The sequence below is a fragment of the Gavia stellata genome, chromosome 18, assembly GCF_030936135.1.
Source record: "Gavia stellata isolate bGavSte3 chromosome 18, bGavSte3.hap2, whole genome shotgun sequence".
NCBI classification, from domain to species: Eukaryota; Metazoa; Chordata; class Aves; order Gaviiformes; family Gaviidae; genus Gavia; species Gavia stellata.
In genome coordinates this window covers 11959137-11984848 of record NC_082611.1, presented here as the reverse complement: position 1 = coordinate 11984848, position 25712 = coordinate 11959137, and positions in this window count along the sequence as shown.

The following is a 25712-nucleotide window of genomic DNA, read 5'->3' as shown; positions in this document are numbered from 1 at the left end:
TTCATTGAACTAGCTCACTGCTGGGTCACAGGAATGGCAAAGCTTGCACACAGAGAACAAAAAAATCTACTTCTGGTAAAGGAGAAATAAGTAAGACCTTTCTTCCTAATAACAATTAGTGAGTTATAATAGCTAATACATACTGATTTCTGCTATGGGTTGCTGCTATGCCTTTCATTTCTGCTATGGGTTGCTGGTCCTTTCTCTTTACTATCTAATTTGGCTTGCTTTTGAGCTTAGAAAACAAGCTGGACATATATATTATGGTTGAAACATAGACTGTCATGATTTTCTTCCACTTGTTATAGCTCTGCAGTAGCTTCTCTAACTTACTCTGGATTCTTGCCATGAGCTTAGAACTGTATGTGTAATATTGCATGACTGTACTTACAAAACAGGGTAGATAACAGCAACAATTATTTGTGATTTCAGTTAAGGGTTCAGACTAAGCTAGAGGTGCAGGACTCTCTAAGATGATGGTGCAGATGCATACAGTTTGCGCTCAGTCACTGTGTTGGCCTTGCCAGATACAGCTTTGCAACCACTTTCATAGCTCTTCACGGTGCACATTTCTCAGAGTAAATGAAGGGCTGCTTTGCACAGATGCAAGTAGCAACCTAGGCTGAGTTTGTGCAGTGCTGCTAGTATGCATCATAAAACACTCGAATGACCTCATTAGAGACAGTTTCTACCTCAGTTTTGTCAGTGCTTAGGTTGAGTGATGCTTACATAGTGAGCAGCTATTCAGTGTCTGGCTTTGTTGTTATCATTCATTGTGTGACCTCATGCCTTGCACGCCATTCAGAGATTGGGTCTTGTGGAAAAAATTCTTGAGCATATGCCTTGGACTATTATATGATGCATAAGATTAATAGATCTGACATACAGTTATGCAGATGCATGGCTTTTAACCTTTTTTTCCCCTAAGATACCTTTGCTTCTGTTTTCCAATTCTTAAAAAGCAGTTCCCCAATCACTCAAATTTGCTTAAGTAGATATTTTCACTCACCCTGTTTGTGAGGACAGAACCATTGCAAAAAATCTTTGCTTCTGGAGCTAATGAAGCAGCAGTAAGTAATGGTTTCCTTTGCTGGCCAGCAATCAGAATAAAATGAGACTCACATTTTGTCGCTACTGCGTTAGCTACTGTTGCATTAGCTACTGTTGATAGCAGAAGAGTGTGAGCTCAGGGACTCTGCACTTTACTAAAGACTCCTTTTCTGACTTCTTTTAAAAGTGTCTCTCTCCCTGACACTTCCTTTTGGTCCTCATACCAGGTCTCCCCCACTTTCTTTAAATCTGTAGGTATTCTCCCTTTTGCTGAACCCTGAAAGCTATTTCCAAGACCATAAGCAACCCTGCCATAAGTGAGAGCAAAGCAATTAAACTCATTGCAATAGTAAACATTGGTAAAGAGTCCTATGAAGTTTTGCTGTCTGCAAGTCTCATCAAATTCTGTCTCTTTCCAAATGCCATTACAACTAAATAGAGTTTGCTGCATGCCCTGAAGGTCAACGAACACTGGCTGTTTTGGGCAAAGAGTAGGTAATAAAAAATTGAGTTTTCTTCTTTTCAGATTAAGTCTTTTTTCTTCCTTTTCTTTTTCTTCTTTGTTAATATATTTGTTATCTCAGAGGCAGAACATTTTGTTTCTTCTCCAGTGACTCATTGTTCAGTGAATATGTTAGTGGACTAAAAAGTACTCAGAAGACAAAAACATTTAAACTACTAACTGCTCTTGATGTGTATACTTGGTGACTCTTGCAGTGTTGTTTACTAAAAAGCAGACCAAACAACTTACATTATAGCTTCTCAGTCTGTCTATTTTAGCAAGATATTAAATGGCAAGAGAACAGCAGTTGCATTTCCTTTTTCTGTGAAGTAAATAGTGTTAATTGTTATTGATTTCAGTAGCCGCTAACATGTCCTAGAGCTCTTACTTAGAACACTAGTAACTGGTGTTTTCTCCTATATGTACATTTCAGACGTTTTAAAAAATAAGCAGTATTTAATATTAAAATTACATTGTACACAAATGTGGTCCATCTTTCCTCAGAAGTCCTGTGTTTTTGTTGTTGAGGGAAATGGTATGTGCTCATCAGATCTCATTTGTTTATCTATCTGTGCTCATAATCGTCAAAATCATGGTCGCAACTGCTATTACTCAATATAGAATGAAAAGAAAATGAGAACTTTTTTTCTCAGATATTGCAAAATTCCTGATGAACATCAAACAGAAGATTGAGAATTAAAAATTTATTGTATTACAAATAATAAATCCATATTTATTTTCCTGGGATTTGTTTTCCTGCATGTAGTGGTGTTTCCAAGGTGATGAAAATCAAGAGAGCTACTGGTACTGTATAACTTGTGGACTAATACAAGAAAATCTTTAAAGACTAAGTACAGTAATGTTAACTAAAGCATTATAATGGCACAAGTTTTTGTGATTTGGTATATATGTTGGACTTCAAGTTATCCTGTTAGTTTGTTTTGTTATATCATGAAGGTGAGGTAAATTAATACTTAAAAGTATTTTATATGCCTCCAGAAAAAGTGGATTGGGGGAAGATTTTAGAAATATTTAAGACTGTTTTCCTACGTGGAAAGACTTGTCTTCTGCTTAGACATGGAAATATCTGGTATGTAATTCTAGCCAGCATGGCCTTGTATAATTAATCTTTCTGGCTTCAGAAAGTTTAATCTATAATATTGGGCTCTTGCAGGGTCTTTTGTAGTCTATTTGTAGACTGCACTGAAGTCTGTCTTTGGGAGATGCTGGGAAATATAAATCTGTATTATAATCAATTTGGAACAGCAGTTTGCTGCTGCCTGCTCTCGCAAGGTACACTCTGACAATAATACAGATGCACTTCCAAAATAACGTAGGTGGCTGTTTACAAGTCTGCAAGCAACCTTCACTCCCCACAACTGTTTTCAGTGAACGGAGTCAGTGACAGATACCCTAGAAATAACGAAGCAGAGAGAGAGTGTGTGTGTTGCTATGGAAGCTATACTACTGCTTAATGTGCACTGTATCATCCAATTTAGAAGAGCTTTGGAGCCAATGAAATAGCTTTTTTCTGTTTTTCTTCTCCCCCCCTCCCACCAAATTTGCCTTTGGGGGCAAATCCTGTGAATCAGAGCACAGCCTAAGCAAGTTGAGAACTCCAGGAGCCAAAAAAGAAGTAATCTGATCTTTGATGTAGCTACTCAGCTACTTTGCAGCCACTCTGCAACTTTCCAAGGCTGTGTTAGTGTTTGTGCATGTATATTCTGAGTGGTAAATGGCAGTTTTGTGGCAGTTGAGTTCTGGTACAGACTTAAGGAGAAGTTACTACTGAGAGTAACTTCTGTGTGTCGGTTTCCCAGGAACAAGTGAATGGTTTCTTTCTCCCACATGCTGTCTAATCTTTTTAGACTATAACTGCTGCTATGCAGAACTTCTTTTAATGTCTTTGTATGTCTAGTATGATGGGGCTCCATTCTTAAAGCTACTGGAATATGAACAGCAATGACTGAGTCGGAGCCATTGCTCCTCCTTAGCCTCCTCTTCCCTGACCCAAGGCTAGCATGAGATGGGAAAGAAGGGTTTTTCCTTTTCTAAATGATGTGCTTTTGCATATTCTAATCTTATTTTTGATGCAGTAAAACTGCCAGGTTCCAGTGTACTGAGGGGTGGAGAAAAGAAAGAATTTATTGCTGCATTGGAGCTTAGGGAGAAAAAACATCATTGGGTTGTTAAACATTTATGTTTGGGGTTTTTTTAAGGGTTGTGTAATCTTTACTCCTATGTTCTTTTTCTCTCAATTTTTTTTTTTTTTTTTTTTTTTTTTTTTCCCCCCCTTTGTGCTGGTTCAGAGGTGAATGTGATAAATTCCCATTACAGGCTTTACATTTTCATGATGCTGAGTACCTGCTGTTTTTCCTGAGCAGGGAATATTTGGAACTTTGCAGCAGAGGCTAGCACCAGTTTCTAATGAAACTTTAAAATAGCTGAAGTAGTTCTGTTTTAAGTATTTGGAAGGATATTTACAGTATCTAAATAATCACTTGTGCCATATAGGAGATATTGTTGTGATGTATGTTGAGCAGACCTTATAATTAGTTCCCTAGGGAACTGAATGAAAATGTGACTCCATTCTGCACTTTCAAATAAAATGTGGCCTTGCTAGTTAATCGATTTTAAGAATACCAGGTACAGTCACATAAAACTCGCCATTAATGCTGAGACAAAGGTTGACAAGTCTCGCTAAGAATACAAATGAAGGGGAGAACAGCAATGATTAATCATTCTCCTACTTGAAAGTAATTTTTATTTAAACCCATCCTCCCTATTATATATAACTGCAAGCTTGTTAATGGCTTAAAACTTCTTACTGCATGCTGTTAAGTAGTTTGGCAGATCACAAATGTTACTTTAAATAAGTACTTAATAACACTGAGTTAGTGACTTTGTAATGTAGTTAGCAAAGTACTAATACTTCCAGTGTAAAATAACATCGTGTGAGACCGTGGCATGTGAAAAATGAAAGATCTATTTTCTTCAGAGCAGAAATTCAAAAACAGAGTACAGCATAGTGTTCCCTCTCTATCGTTACTCCTGACAAATTCAGCTGCAAGGGGCAGACATCTGTATCTCACTTGTTGAAAATGTGTGAAATATCATCTCAACATCCTGTTGCTCACACTTGAACTATCTGAATGAATTATCTGTTTTGCAGCATAAGCAGAGGGGAAGGGAGTAGTTGTAACTGCAATTTCAGTTCTTCACTGAGCCACAGCAGATTTAGTACCCTTTAGCAGTAATAACCTTGCACATTGGATACTAAGGTTGTAACTCAGTAATAAGCATCCACTATAGTTCAAGAATGGTGTTTTGATTTCTAACTGAAGCACTGGTGGCAGAACAAACATTTGTCGGTGCCATCCATATTCCTTGCACCTTTACCATGGCAGACTAATGTTTCAGGATACCAAATCGATGTCCTGTGTCAGCAGAAAGTTTTGCTACACCCCTAGATAACTAATACAAACTAAAGTCAAAAATTATTTTAATGTTACACATTTAAAGCTATAGCAGCAAGAGAAAAATGGGTGCTATATAACCTATATATGTAGGCGGTGTCTGTGTGTGTATATATAATGCATGTACCTTCTCCATTATGAATGTGTCTTCTAGATGTACCATGTCAGATCAGGAAGAACTGTCAAAAAAAATTCTGATAATCTCTTAAACTGTGCAGCTCAAATCAGTTTCTCATGTTCTCCAGAGCCTCAGTGCATGTGGCTTCATGGCTTTCTGCATCTTATCAGTCACTCTGATGGTTCTTAGTGCTGTAAAAGCATTTCAAAATTTGTCATCATCCAGAAGCTCAAGCTAATTAAGAATTAGATAAGTAGATGTAGTAATAGTTAACACTTTGGTGGATATGACTTGGTGATGCCAACTTAAGGTGGATTTCATAATACATCTGCTTTCAATTAGTAGGTGTCAGGCCCTAAGTGCAACTCCTTCCTCTGTCCTAAGGCTTTGGCTGCCTGGACTCAAAGCCAGCTTTGATGTGGTGCAGCTGCGTAACCTTGGATCAGGCTGCTGTGAGAAAAGCACTGGGAAGCCATGTTGGAGACCTCCCTAGTTTTGCTTGGGAGTTGCTTGCCTGAGCTTTGTTGTCTGTGCTGGGCCGTTTACCTTGCTGATCCTGATCCTGACCCACTGACTTGACATCCTGGCTTGAACCCAGACCTGCTACATCGATATGGACTTGGGTGGCAGTCACTGAAGTGTGCCTGACCCTGGCTACTGTTTCTGGCCAGCTCTGCTCTCCTGGCTCAGGTACTGTGGGGCTGTGCCCCATGTCAGCAAGGACACTGCCTGTGCCTACCTTGACGTGCTCAGCTCCTGGCTAGCACCCCAGTCCTGCTGATCCCTGCCACTAAAGGCCTTCTTGAACAGTTTGTGGTTGTGGCAACTCTGGGGAATTTTGTGATGGGAACTAACAAATAATTATTTCTTAGTATTTTTGAGACATTGAAAATGATTTTGAGATGTGCTGGTTTACATTTCCCAGGAATGTGTTTTATAATATTTTTTTCATCTCCCAAAGCTTTTGGAACACATTTTTGTGTGTAATCCTCAGTGGCAACCTCCAATGAGCACTGCAAGGCTTACTTTTCATCCTCTTCCCCACCAAGTCTTTGTTATATAATAGATGGTTTGCTTTTGGAGATATAGAGAAGCTGTATCTCTTATGGTAAGATTTTGAAAACAAAATGGCAGCTATTCAGAGAAGCTTGGAGAGGTAGAGGATGTGAAGAAATCACTGTGGAGTTAGTGATTGGGAATGCTGTGCAGTGTGGACCTGTATATGCAAACTATCTTTACAATATGTATGTATGGATAGGTCATGTCAGTCTCCCACTACTTTGTTGTATTTATAATGTGTATTTCAAACATCAGTTTTGAATTTAACTATTTTTTCCTCCTGTTTGAATAGAAGCTCTCAGGACACGTAAATTCTTACTGTATTTCTAAATAGTACCAATACAATGAGTTCTTAATGTGGGTGTCTCTAAATAGTATTTCTGTAGGTAGACATCTAAGGACTTAGATTCCAACATCCACCAGAAGTCTCTGGATGTTGATGGCCCAGTGCTGTTGCAATTTGAAAATTCATCTATATTGGTTCTGAACAATAGTCTTCTGATTATAATATTTTGTGTTGCAAGGGAATATGCTGCAGAAGCAATGCTTGTTTAATATGGGATTAAATCACTACAGTTACAAAAGATTAAAAGAAAATCTTAAATTAGAATCATTTGTCATTTTATTCTCTCCAATAAAAAGTGTGCTTATTTTTCCTATGCAAACTTAATTTGGTAGCGTGTGTCAGTTAAATGAAGAAAAATTCTGACAGCAAAGGGAGAATTTTGTGTTGTGTGCCAGTGCTTGACATGAATAGGAGATTTTTTTTTTAAAATTTCAAGCTATGAAGAGTGTGTGTGCGGACACACACTTTTTTATAATTGCACAAGCGTACAACACAAAGAGCTATTTCTGAGAAGATGAGCCAAACTTGACTGAGCAAACTCACTGGCTTAAACTTAATTCAGCATAGGGAGCAGATGCTGTACAACAAAAGGGCATGGAACGGGAAGGAGACTTACCAGGCAGGTAAACAAGGCTGAGGAGAGACAGTGTGAGATGTTCCATTTGAACAGTCTGGAACACACAGACCTAACCGTGAAGGTTGAATGCCCTTTGAGGTGGAAGGGGTTTACAGATTCTGACATGCCATCCTGAAGCAAAAATAATGCATGTTTCTTCTGATAGCACTGTGTCTGCCTCATCTGAGTCTTTTTCCACTTCATAAAGAACATTAATCTCCTATGCAGTGTGGCATGGCTCCAGTTATTTACTCAGGAGCGCAGGCACTGTCTGACTCTGTAAAATCTTCTTCACATGAAGCAGTACTCAGGTAGTGATTGCTGTTCAGTTGTCCCTCTCTAATATTTCTTCTTTTGTCTCCAATGTGTGTTTACAGCAAAGAAATAGGGAGGGGAGAAAAAAGTTAGAAAAAGGCCAAAGCTTTATCTAGTTGTACAAGTAAAAAGCTTTTAGGAAGGAATTTCATTGAAGGAGAAAGGGCTGTACAAAGCCTTTGCTGAAACAGTTTTAAGGGTTGTAACCTCCTTCTGTCTGTGTTCCAATAGATGGGTCACAAGGCTGAAATTGGTGATCTAGACATTAAGTTGTTCTTTAAAAGGAGTGTCTTTATTAAAATTGAACTCCCACGTTGCAGATCTTTTGTTTGCTTGTATCTGCTGAATTACTGACTCAAATAGAGGATTTTTTTTTTATTTATTTATTTTTTTAGTTTTACTCCTCTTGGCACACACAAGTGATACACCTGCAGAAGAGGGAAACAGAGTTTTTTGACTACTTGTGCCAGAATCTTTCCTCCTGAGTTTCAGTGCAGAACAGTGTACTAGCTTTCTATTGCACCTCTGAACTGCATGGGAAGTACTAGACTGGCACAGGTGTCCATGAGGAGCAATATTGAGAAAACTATTATTTTACGTGAGTTTCTTAAAGAAAGTGAATTTGCAGAAGTGCCGTGTTGAGACTCAACCTTTGCTGTTGGTGATAGGAGGTATGAGAGCAAAGCCAGCTTGGCTGTTTAATCCAATACAAGTTGGCAGGGCTGGCAATATTAAAGAAAAAACAAAATACAGCCAAATCTGAGATCACCAATGCAGAGAGAGTTTGAATCTAAGATGTTTTGAATCTAATTTTAGATAAAATGTTGGTGTGAGGCTTGTATGGGATCTGATTCAGTATTACTGTCAAATACCTGAAGACTAGCCAAATTATTTAAAAGACAAGCTGCTCTCCTGAGTACCTCTTGAAGTCCAATGTACTGTAAATTCTGTGAAATACAAAGAATACAAGCCTGTGATAACGTGATATATTAAAGGACACTGCATTGTCTAATCTTTAACAGAGGTTCTTCACCCTAATATTAAATTCTGTTTGCCTTCTCTATTAGATGAAGAGGTTGTTTGATGAGGTGGCAGGCTTATCCCAGAATAAATGTTTTAGTACTTGCTCTATATTTGGAATTCTTGGCTTCCAATCTCTTAGTTGTGTACTGAGTTTTGCTGATGTGGTTGCAGTTGGGAGCTTACCACCAGGATCCAGGCCACTGCTTTAGGCCAGATTCCCTGGGATGCTACAATTAGTGTTAATGCCTCACCATACTTCGCAGTCTACTTTGGCAACTTTCTCTGGACTTCATACTTTTTCTTGTTGCCATATAACAGGTTTCAAAAAGCTTCTAGTTAGGGTGGATGTCTTTCTAACCATAATTAGTACAACTGAGAAATAAAAGCATACCACGAGGGGTTTTTTAAATAAACATGTGTTGGGTAATTCGTAGACTATTTTCATTGTTTGTGTAACCAGAGGGTATAATCAGGGCCTGTTTGTGGCACTGTATTTGGATATCCAGGGAAAAATCATTACATATGCTATATACAATTTAAAAATCTCCATAAGAAGGAGAGGTGGCTTGCATGGGATTTTTGTTTTCTAAATAGAAATGAAGCTACATCAACAAAGTATTGTTCCCTATATTTTTTTTAAAACATGGAGAATATGCACGGTGCTGGTAAGATTAGCAGTGGAAAGTTATGTATCCCAAACTAGCAATCTTTTTTCTTCTGTTCCATTAAGACAAGCTGAATTTCTTTTTCAAAGTCTCTAAAGATAAATGCAGTCTTTCATGCCAGGTTTCAGCCCCTGAAAAACTTTTTATTTAGTAATAAATCCACTGGAAAAGAGATTTACAAGAAAAGTGCTGACACAACCTTAACCATCATGGCACAATTAGTTTAGCTGCAGGTTTGTTGTAATCCCAAAACAATAACAGAAAATTGTCATGTCAAACAAATTCCATCTGTCCTTTGTGTCATGCAGCCCCTGGATTATAACTCTTTACGTATGATTATGTCCTCTTCAATCAAGCTTTCTAATATCAGAATTGCATCCAGCTTTTCAAGTACTTCAATACAGATACTCTAAGTAAAGAGTGAGTTAGCCAAAGACAAAGCACAGAATAAATACATCTTAAAGGAGATACCAGCATTCGTCTATATACTACTCTCAGTGGTATGTAGAGTTTCCTTGTTTGTTTTCTCTTTCCTTTTTTTCCGACTTTTGGTGTTAAAATAAATGTTACAATAACATGAAATATGAAGTGGACAACAGTAACTCTTCTGTCTTCCTGACCAGCACTAAGAACAGATAGAAAAATTGCATTTAATTCTGGTGTAATTGTTTAAGCTCTTCATTACCACCATGACCAAATGCCAAAAGAGGTACTAAAATCTTTTTGCTGGAAAAGTGGGAGGGAGAGATGACTGAAAGTCTACTAAATGTATATGTGATTCCTTCACTTCATCATTCTGGGATATTACCATTTAATATATCTTGATACACTGAGATTCATTTCTAAAAGACTTGCAGAGGGGAATATTTTCATGACAGAGCAACACACTGAGATTGAACTTAACTGAAAGGGATATATGTTTTTACTCTGGTTTTGTAGAGGCAGTATAAAAATTTGTGATAAGAAAAAGGCAGAAAATAGTATCTTATTGTAGAAAATGGAGTCCTGTTCTGAGAAAAGAAGTGGAAATTGCCTTCTCTCTTCGCAAAATTTCTCAGCTTACCATTCCTATAGATGTAAAACCTAGGAAAATTTTCTTCTTTTTCTAGGAGAGAAGAGACAAAGAAACAAATTGGTACTTTGAGTGCTTAGCTAAATGTCTTATAAAGAGTTCAGGTGTTACTCAAAAGCTATAAACTGTATGCAAGCTAAATAGGCCAGCATTAGGAGTTCACATTTTCATTGCCATTCCTAGCGTCCCCCAAGTTCTGTTGGGTGTGTGTGGCTGTGACAGTGCAGCTTTGCAGCGGTGGATTGGCTTCTTTCCATTTAGACCAGGACTCTTTCTGTCCCTGTGAGACTGAAACTTAAATTCTAGCAATGGCTTTAGCAAGAGGACAGCGACAGTTCTCATGTAAGGTTAATGTCTAGGAACATCTGTCCAGAATATTTGGCATAAAAGTTCTGGGCTTTTATGCCATTGTCACCTGGAGTGAACTAGAACCAGATATATGCTTTGAGTGTGTAGACTGTGTCTTTTGTCTGCTTAGTTATTGGCTTATTTACTACCCTAAGTGTAAAAGAACTTAAGCAAATTGATACGTATAAGTATGAATTTTCACACTGATGAAGTCAACGAAATCACATTTTTATAAATATATTCAATTAGAACAACATTTTTCTAGGGTTTTTGAGGCCTTCCTTTTTATCCAAGGTGCAATCTAGCAGTAGTAGCTAGTTAATTGACAGATGCTGATATCCTTTAGAAAGGAATAGGATGTAACTTGGTTCTGACCAAGGTGTGATCACATTTCTCTCACATACAAATGTTTCTTTACAGAGAGCACGTAGTGCTGAGTTTCTCTTCTCATATCTTTTAAAAAATTCTGGTGCTATGCTTTAAGACTTCATTCTCTAGCTAAGCTTGGCATATGGGATTGATTGCCTTGTCACCTGGCCGTAGTGCCTGATGATATGCAGTAGCTGTATTGCATTCCGCTCTTCATGGGATGTGCCCTATTTTTCCACACTAATGTATTATTTCATTCTTTCTCTGTCCCATTTTTAATTTCAATTTAAGTTGGAAAAGAACTCGGTAAGGATGTAGTCATTGAACAAGTTTATTATCACAAAGGAACTGAGAGTCCCTTTGGTTCCTTTATTGCATGCTAACAGTCTTAATGTTCTGAGACTGAACTCTGCCTTCTTCCTGTGAGAGAACAGATAAATGGTTACAGCAATATCAGATGAGGCTGCAGTACTTACAGCTGTTGTGCAAAAAGCGTTTTATATGTTCAACAAATGGGGATGGATACTTTGCAGAATGTGTGTGTGTGTGGAGACCACTAGTTAAAACTTCCCCCAGTGAGCTTTTGTTGGAGTGTTTGGCAGAAACAAAAGAGCACTTCCCACAACTGAATGTGTACTTGTTGAGAATGAACTATGTTTATACAGAGGTGAGAATCCAAGCTCAAATAATGATTTTTTTCTTGATGTTGATGCATTTCTCTTGTGAGCTTTCTTTACTTGTGTTATCTATGATTTGCCCCTATCTTACAGTCCATATGAATGGAAAAACTGAGTCCTAAACCAAAGGATTCTGATGAAAGCTAGAACCTGAGCTGCTGTAGGGGAATATGCTGCGATATACGTGTCTCTTACAAACACCTTGATAATGATATTGCCCCCCTTCCTCAACACGTCATTCTATTTTATTTAGGTTGGTTTAAGAGTGTGGTCAATTCTGACTGTATCCTTTTTATATCTATGGAAATGACTATTCATGTGAAATGAGGCAGGGAATCAACTTGCTGTATTTTTCTCCCTGAATCAGAGAGTTCCTACATGATTTTTGCAAAGGTATGTAAAGGATACCAGTATCAGAGGTACATAGTAAAGCTTCAGTTTTAACAGCCATTATGAATAAACATAACATGAGTTCTCAGGGCTAACATAAGGAATAGATGAGTTTATGGAAATAAATGGTTTGACACCATTATGTGATAACTTTCCTCAGTCTTTAAATTAATGGGAAGATGAATTAGCAGCTGTCCCTAAGTGTTTCTTCAGAGAGGCAGCTGAAGGTGGTAAATCTAGCAGCAGCACCTGTTGAAAGCAGCATCTTTAATCTTCCTGTTGCAACTAAAGAAGTTTTACTCTACAATTGGAAAAGAGGCAATGGCTTATCCAGTGCAAAATGTAGGGGTCAACACTGGTACGTACTGCAGAAGGTTTGTGCAGTCAGCAATTGTTTGTGCAGAGGAGCTAGTACCGGTAGCTAGTACCTAATTGCCTTACTGTATTTGAATTTCCTTATACTTTCTTGCTGTGTGAACTGTGCTGTCTGTACTTTATTTTCTCACTCCTGAGCCAGTGCAGTAATCATGGAAAGTAACATTACCTCCTGTGCAAAGAGGTAATGTGCTGCACTATGTCACCCCTACTAGGTCAACTGTAAGACAGTTTCTCCTGAACTAATCAGTAGCCCACAAAGCAGCAGCACATAAATTGTTCAAAGGCATAATTTATTTCTGTTGGTCGCCTGTCCGAATCTGGGGGGCATGATTCATCAGTCCTGTTCCAGTAGCCTCTGTCAGGTTTGGCCTGTCCACCATCACTTATTCGTATTCCTGGTAAATCGTTTACAGGCAGGCTGAATATACTTGACTCTGAAAACCTGGAAGCTAAGCCAAACCTGCTACTGCTGCAGGTAGCTCTTCTGCAACAGAGAAATGAACTTTATTACATAGCTGAGTGGTGAATGGTTGTTGAGGGCTTTGGATATGAGTCATTTGAGATCAATTGTTCCGTTTTACTGAATAAAGTAGCAGGGTTGAGCTCAAGTTTTAGGGATGATAAGTTTGGAGGGAAAAAGATTAAGCTTCGGTGATAGTTATGTGGCAAAATTCCCTGGTGGGGCTTGAAAACCCTGGTGCTTCCCCACAATCTTTAAAAAAAAACCAAAAAACAAAACAACAACCTCAAACTAAAAGCAGAGGTTTAAAAGCTCTTCAAATTTAGAACTATTGTTATTTCCCAGGTCTGGAATAATATGGGAAAGCCTGTAACTCCATTTTTTTTTTTTAAATTTATTTTTTAAATTTAAGCATAGACAATAGAATTCATAAGTGAGGTAAATGCTATTAAGGAATCACTAAAAAAAAAATCTCACAGGCCCGTGTATGTCTATAAGAAACACCAAAATAGCCACCCTGGCTTTATGTAAGCTCCACAGACAGGCCAGAAGCTGAGTAGTGTCTGAGAGTCTGAGAAAATATTCGAGTGAAGAAATATACAGTAGAATGGATGGGCACATATAAATATTTGGCCACAGGAATAACCACTGAAGCAGAGGAGAAAAAAAAACCACTTGTAGAAAGTTGCCTGTGAGGAACTGCTGTACTTTCCACAGGGAGCTCGGTCAGCCCTTCTTGGTTTTCCTTCTAGTGTAGCCTAGGATACCTGACACTGCTTGAAGTGTCCAGTCAAATAAATCAGGCACTTGAAAAGCATTCACCTGTTACATGCAACAAATCCTAAAGCTTGAAGTCCTGTGTTACTTACAGTGGCAACAGAGTTCCAAATTCTATACCCATACCTAATTCAATTTTTGGTAGTAAGTGAATAGGTGAGAATCTACAGCCGTTAGCTATGTCATGAGTGTGGGGAATAGGCTGGTTGCAGTGCATCCTCTGAGGACGATAGTCCACCATTCTATGTACACATACGTAACAACAATGCCTGTCTGTTTCCGGACTGCACATAAAGTTTTATTACTCAAATGACTCTTTGTTCACTTTTTTGATTAGCTAGTAGTAAAAGCTATTCCATATGTGCATTAGATAGTAACATTTTCTCCTGGTAGTGGAATATCACCTTTTCTGCAGTTTCTCCAGTACTTATGGATGTTGTTTGCATCTGCAGAGCAGTGGGTTACTTTTGAAAGAAACAAAACGAAAAATTCTGTTCAACATGCACAGCAGCTCTGCTTTGACACGTAATGGACATGTAAGAGTCCAAACCAACGACTCATGGCTTGAACAGCTTTGAATTGTGCTTGTGATGGGAACATTCAGTCCAGGGAATGAGACTAAATAGAGCTTGAAGTAAAACCCTTGAACATCATATAATGTAGATAGATACATGGACCTCTTCACTAGCTGCTTTGATCTCCTGATTGGGTCCTGTTTTATCAAACCATTTGCTAAAGTATCGATAGCCACAGTGAACTAACATTTTCTCTGAAAGCAGTAGAAGCACTTTGAGCTAAATTGCTTGCTTGCAGAAGACAAATGGTTATTATTTTATTAACAAGATCTGAAACTACAATGTGCAAGAACAAAACAGTGTCATTCTGAGAATTCTTAAAAAGTCACATTTTATTTATTTTTGTTTTCTTGATCCTTTTACCTTTCTCATTTGTATCTTTATGTGTTTTTTTTTATTGCTGAAATGTTCTAATTTAAATCTAGAGACTTGAAACACTTACTTTTGCCAGTAAGCAGTAAAAACTTTACCCGAATTCCATCACACCTTTCTCATTGATTAGAATCTAAAAGCTGCCATAAAAGAAGGTCATCCACTGAACTTCAATGTATTGTCCGTTAGTAACATTGTGCCTACATTAGTCATCCGTAATTCAGATTTTTTTCATGTCAGCGTATCTTATTTGCTAGTGTAACTTTTCCAATATTTTCGATTTTTAGAAACACAGACTACTTTGTGATGTTAGTGGATAGAGTCTTAGATGTTATAGTGGACTGAATACATGACCTAGCAGGCATTTTCTTTCCTCTTCAGTTTTATGGATGGCTGTTCTGGCATATGGGTACTTGGCAATATATGGTACAGGATGTGGACAATAAATTGCCTGGAGAATTGGGAATAATGGCAAGTAGAGCGAATTCCCTATAGTAATATTGATTTTTAAACTACCAATGATTTCACAGAAGAATATGCACATCTACATTGATCCTGGAGCTGTAATTTGACTAGGAGATCTTAGGCTTAAGGCTTTCCCATGTGTTTGACTTTATATCACTATGGGAAATCGCCCTTGTCCTGCTGCACTATTGTTTCACTGTGGATTTCATTCTTTTGGGCAATTTCAATAGAAGGTTTTTCTTACGTTGCATGCAAATATTTTATGCACCTAGTGTACATCTCAGTAAAGTAAGGAGCAATGTTGAAAAAATTTATAAAATTTTATTATGGCTGGAGAAGACGCAACCTTGAAAAATGAACTAAATTTTTCCTGGCAGCTGAAGGAGCAGGGGTACAGGAAGTGCATATGAATGTTTTCCAAGTCTTTCAGTAGATAGTAAGATGGGAAAACTTTTTAGTGCTTAGGACATTTGCTGAAGTGTTCTTTGCCTGATCATTTATTTTAAGCTTCTCTGTATCCCTTGTTTCCTTTCAAACATTTTATTAATATTCATCTATATTAGTAGAATCTGTAATACCTGATGGCCTGCTTCCTGTCTGAGTAATCCCACCTCTCTCATTAGCAATGAATAAATGAACCTTCAAGACTGGTCATATATCCCAAAGTAGCTTTCATAAGAAAGAATTCCCCGAGTATGTTTTAAGTTTAATTAGTTCCTTTCAAGCAGTAGTTTTTTGCTTGCATGTTGCATCAAATCAGCTGTACATGAGTGAATGTGCCATTCTGGGATTAGATAGTGTTCTAATAATACTTAATGAATAAATAATTATTTAATTATTTGATAAATAATTGTTTAATAATTATTTAATAATTAAATAGTGTTTTGTCTTAATCTTATATAATCAAAATGTTGCAAAGTTTTTTAGGTTTTTATACTTATTTATATATGCACACTTCCAAATGCTCATAACTTTCAAAAGCATTCTCTGAAGACTCAGAAATGGATGGCTGTTTTGAACTATTACTTTGTTGTCATTTTGGGCCAGATTATCTGGTGATATTGAATAAGACCATTATGCTGACTCCACTGGATCTATACTAGTTTATAGCAGCGGAAGATTGTCTAGGAGTTCTCAGGTTTTGTATTAATAGTGATGCCAATAAAAATTGAGCTCATTTCTAATATGCTTGTAATAAAACTCCAGTGTTTGTTCTGGGGGGGCTATGCAAATTTTTAAGAAGCAAACTAACCAGGCAAAGAACTGTGAGTGACACTGATTTATGTGGATTCACATTCAAGTTTTTCTTGACTAGTGATCCTCTGTTCTCAAAGGAAAATTCCTTTGCCAACTTTTTCTTTTTTTGGGGGGGGGGGGGGGGGGGAATACTGTCTAGGCAGAGAAGGAAGTTCCAGATGGATAAGGTCTTTTAATATTTCTTTTTAAAAATGGATGCACTTGTATGGTCTGAGAAAAACATGGGACACTTCAGATTTATTCAGAAAGAAATTTATCTGTGAACTTTTCTGTGTCTGTCACAGAAATGCCAAGTTTGTAAACCAGCAGAGCCAGCAGAATTTTGTACTCATTTGCACTCATACCTCATTTTTCTCATGGAAGTGTAATTTCCCAAGTGGATAGTGTCCTTAAAGATGAGTAGTATAAGAGTGTGAAAGTGTGCATCTAGAAACCTTTAGCTAGTAAATCATCAGTCTGTTTCACTTTTTTCTTATGTGAAGCTGTTTGTGTCCTGATGCAGGCTCACCTGGCCAGCCATGCTAGCTCATTTGAAAATGCTGTGAAGAAGCATGTATGTGTGTGTAATGTGTGAAATAACCTAGATGAAAATGCATTTTTAGGTGGCTGACATAGAACTTACTCTCTGAAAGTGCCACTGCTTCATCCAGTATGCTATAAGGGATGCAAGGTGAGTTTGTTTTCAGAATGTGTCTTTATTCTAATGATTCTTCTGGTTTTATATTCAGACATCCTGCCTTCCTGTCGGGCAGTGGAAAAACCTGTGTCTACAGAGAAAAGCTTTTAAGTAATTGAACTAGATACATGGAATCAAGTATGACACATTTGCATCCCAACCTTACATCTTGTATATTTAAGACTGGCAAGACACAGGGGGGCATTTTTGAACTGACAGCTCACTTGCGTTTTCCCCTGCACAGAATTACAAATTACAAAATTACAACTTTGCCTGATGATCTTCTTGAAGAAAATGAGATCAGATATTACAGATTATTTTAAAACAATAGTACTGAACTCATTAGCAGCACTGCAGAACGTGTATTCAATTAGGGTGAAATCATACTGTTTGCAAGCATTTGTACTCACTGGCTGTTCCAGTGCTCGATTGTGGTGGAAAAAGGGAGTGTTGTTTGCAAACACTTCAACTTGTTGCCTCTGACGATTGTAATGGCAGCTGTGATTTGCCTGCTAGACTTTTTTTTTTTTTCCCTTTGAAAATAAAGCAAGATCAGAAAATGCGTGGGACTTGTATTGTGTATGTGGAGTGTCAGAAATTCTGGTCTCTTGGCTCAGGCTTTTTGGAGGGAAAACCCCAAATATTGCAGCTGTGTAGTGTGCCCAGTGCCCTGCAGAATCGCTGATACATTTTAATTGTAAGGTACCATATCACCTCCTGTTCTTGGTGCACTTGCTTTAGATATCTAGATTGTATGCGTATGCTTGTGTTTTCTGGCTGGAGTTTACTCCTATCCATGTAGAAAAAGTAGTTTGTTTTGCTGTTGTTTTCTTTAAAGATCTGCTTTTCCCAGTTGCCAAATAGTCTGTAGACAAAAGAGCTCTGAGTTTCAATGTGAAAGTGCACATTAAACTGGTGACCTGACAGCCTCTGAGAGCTTGTGCTGTTTTGATATTTGGCTAGAACTTAGTGAAATAGAAGATAAATAGTGCAAGTTGAAAACGTGTTACAAGGGGCAGACATTTTGAAAAGATGTTCTGCATCTGAAAGCAGAGGCTGCAAGTCTATCCTGGGATCTCTGTCTAGAGAAAGTAATTGGTTGCCTCTGCTGAGTCTTGATCTGGTTCAGAGCCCAATGCCCTTTTTTTCACAATGGATCAAACATCAGGCAGGAATCTGACTCCAACCTTCCCTTCAGACATTTCCAATTTTACTCTCCTGTTCTTGCATCCTTGTTTTCTCTAAAATCCACATTTGCCAAGCATGATGAGAGTAAAAATCTTACTGTAGCAGTCTTATGAAGAACAAGGGACTGCTTTTCAAATAGTTACTAACTGGCTCCAATTGCACCCTGCCTTCCAGAGTCTTCAGCTGCTGGGTGTGCAGCTGAGTCTTTAAAGAACTGCAAATGTAAATAAAGAAAATACCAGCATCTTATTTGCTGTGCTTCTTGCCTATACTGATCAATCTTCTTTTAAAAGCATTTAAGTGGCATTGGTTATTCATAAATGAAGAAAAATGTACTAAGGAAAGTTACAATCGAGCTGCTTCTGTGAACATTCCTACTTCCCTTTTCATATTCCTCAAAGCTTGTGTAATATAAAATTTGAGAACAACGAAGTAATAAAAAAAATTCAAACCTATCATGCAGTTAATCTGACCAATGTTCTGAAAGTTTATGCTATTTTCTGAAAGTATGAATGCTTAAGATTGCAATGTTTAACTGTGTATATGTCCACTGATTTGATTCTTTATAGAGGGTCTCCCTAAATTTTTCCTAAATATTTATATGGTAGACAAGAATAATCCAAAAGAGAATTTATTGTAGTCTCTGCCCTTAAATTTTTACAAATATGCATCTCCGTCACAATATTTGTTACAGCATCTTTGGGACTGTGAATAATATTTGCTGTAAGGGTTGGTTGGTTTGTTTATTTGTTTTTCCTAACTAGGTTCTGCATTTGTATTACACATGAGAAATTGTGTTATCTGCTGAGGTTTTTTTATAGTGTCTTTGCTTGTGCAGGACCTTTGAAGGAAATGACCGATCCCTGAGGTTGCCCTTTGACAAAAATGACATGCATTTTTGAAGATAATACTAAAACTTTGTAAAGAATGTGATCAAATATCTATATTAGCAAAATGTTGTAAGTTCCTCCTGAACAGTTGGCAATGACTACTTGTTTCATTGCTGAAGAAAGGTTGTTTGGGAAATGAGGAGAAAGGAGAAAGACAGAATTAGTGCCTATCCTAGCTGCATCCTTACACAAAATAGGTGATACTGAATTTACTTTCTTTGTTGCTTCATCTCTTCATGTTGCTGACTGCCGCAAGTGGAAATGAAAGACTTGGTTCCAAAATATTACTGTAATAGTTTAAACAAAATAAAAAAACCTCACTAGAGTGCATCAAAGAAACCACTGTGTTGAGCGTATCTGAACTGATATGAAAGTGCACTTTAGAGTCTTTAAAAAAAACACCAAAAAACAAAAAAAACCTTGAAGTGTCAATTTGACAGAGAGGTTGATTGATGCTTAAGGAAAGGTCTTGTGTGACTATATATATATATGCTCATTGGAGGCTTGTTACAGGCCTGGGGTATTGCAGTAATACTAAAAATTATTAGTAGCTGTTGTTCACAATTGTAACAATCCAAATTCTGAGTGGATTTATGATATACAATTTGACCAAAGTCAATCATATGTGAATACTTATTTCATATGTGAGGAAAAGTGTCATCTTCAAAGTATTTCTTCAAAGCATTATAATTGATCTTTTAGGGAGAGTATTCAAAGATGGTCATCTGCTCCGTATTATGGTAACATTAAATAGACGCGTTAGGGGAACTGGATATTTCCCGTTCTAATTTAAATATGTGTTTCAATTTACACAAATATGGCAATATTAAGGGACGAATAACTTATTTGAGACTAGCTGTCTTTGGATAAAATCAGCTCGAGGATAAATGTCCTCAACAGAAGTCTGTTAAGGGAAGAAGTCTTTCAGGGAGATCTTTAAAGTTTTTATCAACATATTGTGATTAAAATAATGCGGTTAACAGTATTATTTTATAGGATTTTGTTTGGAAACTTTCATAGTCGTCTTCTATTTAACATTCTTCATGTTGCTAGTGAATTTAAACCTAATACGATACAAGGAGCCATATAATCTTGTGCTATTTTGCTGTAAGCTTTTAAAAAATAAAGCAGGCTGGTATAATCCTATTCACAAGAGCAAAAATAGCTAAATTGTACCCAAAGTCACTTATTTGCTGGGATTTCTCTTTTAGAATTGTCAACAAATCATGTCTTAGCACAGTGCAAGTGTATGGGCAAGTTCCATGTAAAAGCAAAAGGTTAAAAGAAAACCCTATAGAAAGTGTAGGTTTTTCTGCAATTGTGCAACTATTAAGGCCAATGTCTTGCTCCTTGTCTACTTACACTGTTTTCAAAAAAAAGAAAATTGAAAATTGCTTTTTCCTGGTTTTGCTCCTGGAATAAAATTGTGTTATGTTGTATGGCTGTGCTTCATTAAACAGCTGCTCTGTTTTACCCTGGAGATAGTTTTATGTCTGTAATGTGTGAAATAATCCCTGGTTAGTAGCACTCTTTATATAGCAATTTAACAAAGGTTAGTAACTGTTACCTCTAGTTTACAGTTAGAGAAATTAAGATGCAGAGCATTATTTGCCCAATTGCAGCACTTACTGGGTGGTTTTTTCCTTTAAAATTTTTCTTCCCTGCTTTCTGCATATGGAAAATACTGAATTTGATAACTGAAAAAAACATCTCTGTTAAGAGCTGGAAGAACTCATCTCTTATTTCAAATTATATATGCAATTTTGAAGTTCATGGCAAGATAGTGGCCATTGATGTTGAGAAAGATTTATTTAATGCATACAATATTGTTGACATTTTCTGCTACTTTGCCAATCTATCATTCCTAAACTATTTTGCAGTGTCTACCTGAAGTTTTATGGAAAATCATGTGGTGATTCCTTTTGCTGTAGCCATATTTTAAAGAACCACTTGTGCCTACTGGCCCATGTTCAAGTACCCTGTTATAAAAAATATAGACGATGACGTTTTTATAGTTAGAGAGGAAATGATTTAAGTAAGGGCCAAAGCCAAGAGAGTTGTGAGATTAATTAGAAAGTAAAAGCAGTGACTCTGCTATGCCTGTATGTTCTCCTTTTGTTGCATGTGAAGTAGGTGGCAAATTTACCAGGAATTTTTCATTCTTGAAGAAGAAAAGTTGCTTATTATAATTACCCTGCCCAAATTCCTGAGTGCTTTTAGCAACAGCTATGTCCCATAGACTGAAATCACAGGTTGATGAAGAAAAAAAGAATCTGTAATTTCAAATCACTTATTTTAAAATAGCTGAATGCATTTTATATGTAGACTTTAAGATCTTTAATGTTTTAAGGGTTTATTCACATTTTTCTTGACTTTTGGCTTCCTTGCCCCAGAAACGGAGCACTGGTGTGCAGAAGATAATATTCTACAATTGCACAATTTCCCCTTTTTAAAAAACAATTCTACACCTACTGTGTGTATTTTTTGTACTTTTCCCAAATGACAATAGAATGTTATGACTATAGGAAAAAAAATATACAGTGATTCTTCTTCAGCAATGCAGGTGAAGGTCACCCAGAGTTCTCTCCTGCATTTTGAGTAACAACACAAATCACAGAATAACTCAGATTGGAAGGAACATCAGGTTTTAAAATAACTTCTGGTTTGGATAAGAAAAAAGTGTCTCAGAACAGATTCAAGGGGCTGCTGCTGTTTTCAGTTATCTCCTACTTCTTAGCCTATTTAACAAGCCCTTCTTTCTAGTCTATGGATTTTAACATAGAGCTATTTAAAACAAAGCTCACAGTTTAATTGCACAAAGGAATGCAAAGAAACAGGTGGGAAGGCAGGTGTTTTCCTGCTATAAATTTTTCTGGTGATTGGTGATTCACTTGTACTTCTCTCCATGTCAGTAATGGATGCTATATATAATTCCAGGTTGAGAGAGGGCCACCTGCCTCTCTGAGCTGGTGTGTCTCATGTAACGTATCGTACAAATACATCCACCTCTTGCAGAAAAACTTCAATTCACTTGCTGTGTAAGGTTTATGATTTAAAACAAAAAATGCTCCGAGTTTAGGATATGTGTAAGTTTATAAATGAATCCATTATAAGTGCCACTTATAAAAGACAATGACCTAAATTCAGATCAGAATTGTGACCCTAACCCTGTGCTGTATAGTTCATCTCAGAATTTCATTTGATAGGAAAAGTGTAAGACAACATGATGATATACATGATACAATTACTGTTTATAATTAATTAATTTGCTACTTGAAAGTGTATTTTCTACATTAAAAAAAGTAATTGAAACTACAGTTTGAATGGGGTTGCTATTGAAGGTGATTTGTAAACAGTCATGGCTAAGGAGCCGTTTTTTTGCCAGGACTGACTGAAGGATTTGGGCTTCTAGACTTGGCCAGACCTTTCCCACTTAAACTGAAGAGCTGTGACTGTTAACAGGCTGCATTAGGAAGCAGTTGCCCCTCAGCAGATCTGCCACAGACTGGGGGGAAATGAGGGAAGATATGCTTAAAAAACAAAAAGCAACCTCTTAAAGATCATGTGGACACTATGATGCATTTCTTTCTTACGGCAATAAAATTGGCACCATGGGAGACCTGGGAGGCTGGGTGAGGTCTGGGAAAAAGTATCCTACAGACCACAGTGGGTGGGAGGCCGTGCACCCACATAGCTGTGACCATGGAGTTTGACTGGAGTGATAAAGTTCCCCATCCTTCCCAATAAATCTATGCTTAATTAATTAATGGATTCAGTAATTAATGGATTAATTCTGGGCACTACTGGGGAACTAACTGGATCCTCTCTGTATGAACTGTTCTTCATACCCTGTTGTGGTCATATAAGGAACAAAATGCAAAATTATGAGCTTAGCCCCCAAAGTTTACTCTAGTGATTGGTTTCATGTACTGCTCTTCTGCGTTCAATGCATTTGCTCATTTCGGTTGTTACCTATTGGGATGATGAATTTTCACTTGCCTGGTGTATGACGAAATGAACTGCAGTCTGCAAATAGGTTACTTTAAAAGTGCAATTCACTTATTGTAGATTTTTTTTATAGGCTACACTAATGTAATCATTTTGGTTTCACTTTGCGGCTTCTCTTCTTATCTTAGGTTCTAACAATCAGAGGACTGCAGTGTCTTATGTACTATGAATCAGATATCTTTTAAGTAAGTTCCTTCTTTCTGTGTCTCTGCATTTGGCCTTAGGACCAGGAATACATGCTGAAGTGTGTATATGTCATGCCTTCGCCTGCTTGCTGTGGAGAAGGGGAGCAAAGGACTGGAAATTTCTCTCTGCCCCCAGTGGCATTGACCAGTGTGATGTACTCCTGCAGAATTGTTCTTCTTTGCTATTGCTACCAGCTAGTGATAAACGTACTCTTTCTCCCCAAGCCTGAGTAAAGAAAGAACTGTTTGGTAGTTTGGGTTTTTTTTGTGGAAGACTGGGAAAAGAGCTAGTGTTTTCCTAGGGCTATGTATGAGGCAGCATTGTGGTATTCAGAGGTCCCCTTTGGCCTTGTTGCAGTTCTGGAAAGTAATCCTTAGCAACCTATTTGCTAAGGTTTTGACCTGCTCCTCTCAAGAAAATTGTTAAATCTTAACAATATACTACATATTTTGATGATAAAAGGTATTCTATCAATATCATTAGTCTTTTCTCTAGAGTGGAAGCGTTATGTTGTTGTAATACACAGGCTTGAGAGACCTGGTTCTAGACTCGCCACAGATAATTCATTGCTGTTCTTATGTGACATGTTTGTGGATCTAGGTCTTAACACTGAATGTTACAAAGACTGTATGTGAGAAAAAGATCTTGGTTTTTTAACTTATAAAGAACATATGAAAGGAAGGAGGGACTGAAGAAGAAACACATAAAAATGAAACATACTGTTATTTTTGCATGTTAGGAACTGCCTGGGTATTTCTCCAACTTTTTGTCACCTATACTTACGACATTTAATTGCCATTTATACATCTGGTGACCTGCTTTTCCCGCGGTGATTAGCTGCACTTGCATGGTTTAGTCCATGTCATCTGAGGTGGTTCTAATTCTTGTCCTGTGACAACAGTGAATGTGGTCCCACGTAATTCAATTAATTACTGGGTTGCTCTACCTTTTTAAAGACCCTTAGGATAGGAAGTTATTTGAAATTTGGGTTTGGTTTGAGTAAGGCTTAAACTTGCTACAGATGAAGGCACCCTGAGACCTTTACAGATCAGCTGCTTATTGATTCATTATTCCTAAAGGAAAGCAGGATTGTACATGCATCGCATTGCTCTGGCATCACTTCGCTACTCGAAAAGATTCAAGGACAGATAAGTAAGTTTTTCATAAGTATTTGATAATATTACTGGAAATCATTAAACAAAACAATAATATCATGCGATAAAACAATTCTGGGTTATAACTTACATATAGTTTCTTCTTTCGTTGCTTTATTGTATCTCTTTCACGGCTTTATTGTCTCTCTTTCACAGCTTTATCTTCTCAGTCTGCTGGAAGACTGGTTACTTATTTTCACTGGTTTCATGCTTTCCCCATGTCCTCCCCCTTCCCCAGTCATGCCTAGGCTGCTGTGTGTACTGTACTGCTGTGCTTAGGTGTCTCTGTTTCTCTACGGTTAGGTCACAGGCTTTACATATTGCACAAGTTTGCTTGGAAACCAGGGAGATAAGGTGAGACCAATCTTTTTTGTCAGCTGAAGGACAGTGCCTGTGTCATGAGCAGCAAAAGGAGTGTTAAATTGACTTATGATTCAAAAAACATGACTTCTCATCAGAAAGATGACACTACTTGATTTCCAAAGGTGTTCTGAGGCCTAAATCACTGATATTTGCAAAGTGCTTTTTGATTCTTTTTTGAAAGAATTACACTGTTCTGCTTGGTGAAAGCCAAGTTTGAAAAGTTACTTAGAATTCTGACAGTTGCCCTCCTAGCAAGGACTCAGCCAAGCCTAACGCAGAGCACTACTACTTAAATTGTTAAAACACTTTTCATTGTTACACTTGGTGAATCACAATTTTGCTTTATGCTTCTTTCTGCTGAAGCACTAGCATAATTTGAAGCAACAGCTACTTTAATGGGATGTAATGAGCAATTAATGAGCAAAATAATATCTGTGGTGTTCATGGCAACAGCATGTCATTGCTCCTTTGTTCCTGTTCTCATCATCTTCTTCAGCATCTGACCTATAATCAGTTTTCTTTTCATGCTTATCTACAGTACTGTTACTTTAGGCAAGGCCTCATTGTCCCTTTCAGCACAGAGAAAATTGATAGCGTGAAGAATTACATGAAAAGAGAATAATATGCTTCTCTTGACATAACTAGTTTCCCTTGCTCTCCACCTGTGTTGATAGCGATGACGTTCTTAACCAACTTCTTGCAGCCTCCTTTTCCTCTGAGTAGTGTTGTTTATAAATGAAATGTTTCCTTTCAAGCTGCAACGTGTCCTGAAATCTGCAGTAGGATTTGCTAATGTGTAGTCTTGAGTCTTTTTTTAAGTCCTGTTGACTTTTAGCTTATTTCATAGGGCCTCATGTTCCAATGCAGTTTTGAGAATCCCTTTCCTAGAGAGCTCTGCTGGTGACAGCTTGTCCCAGCTCTGCCAGGACGTAATCAC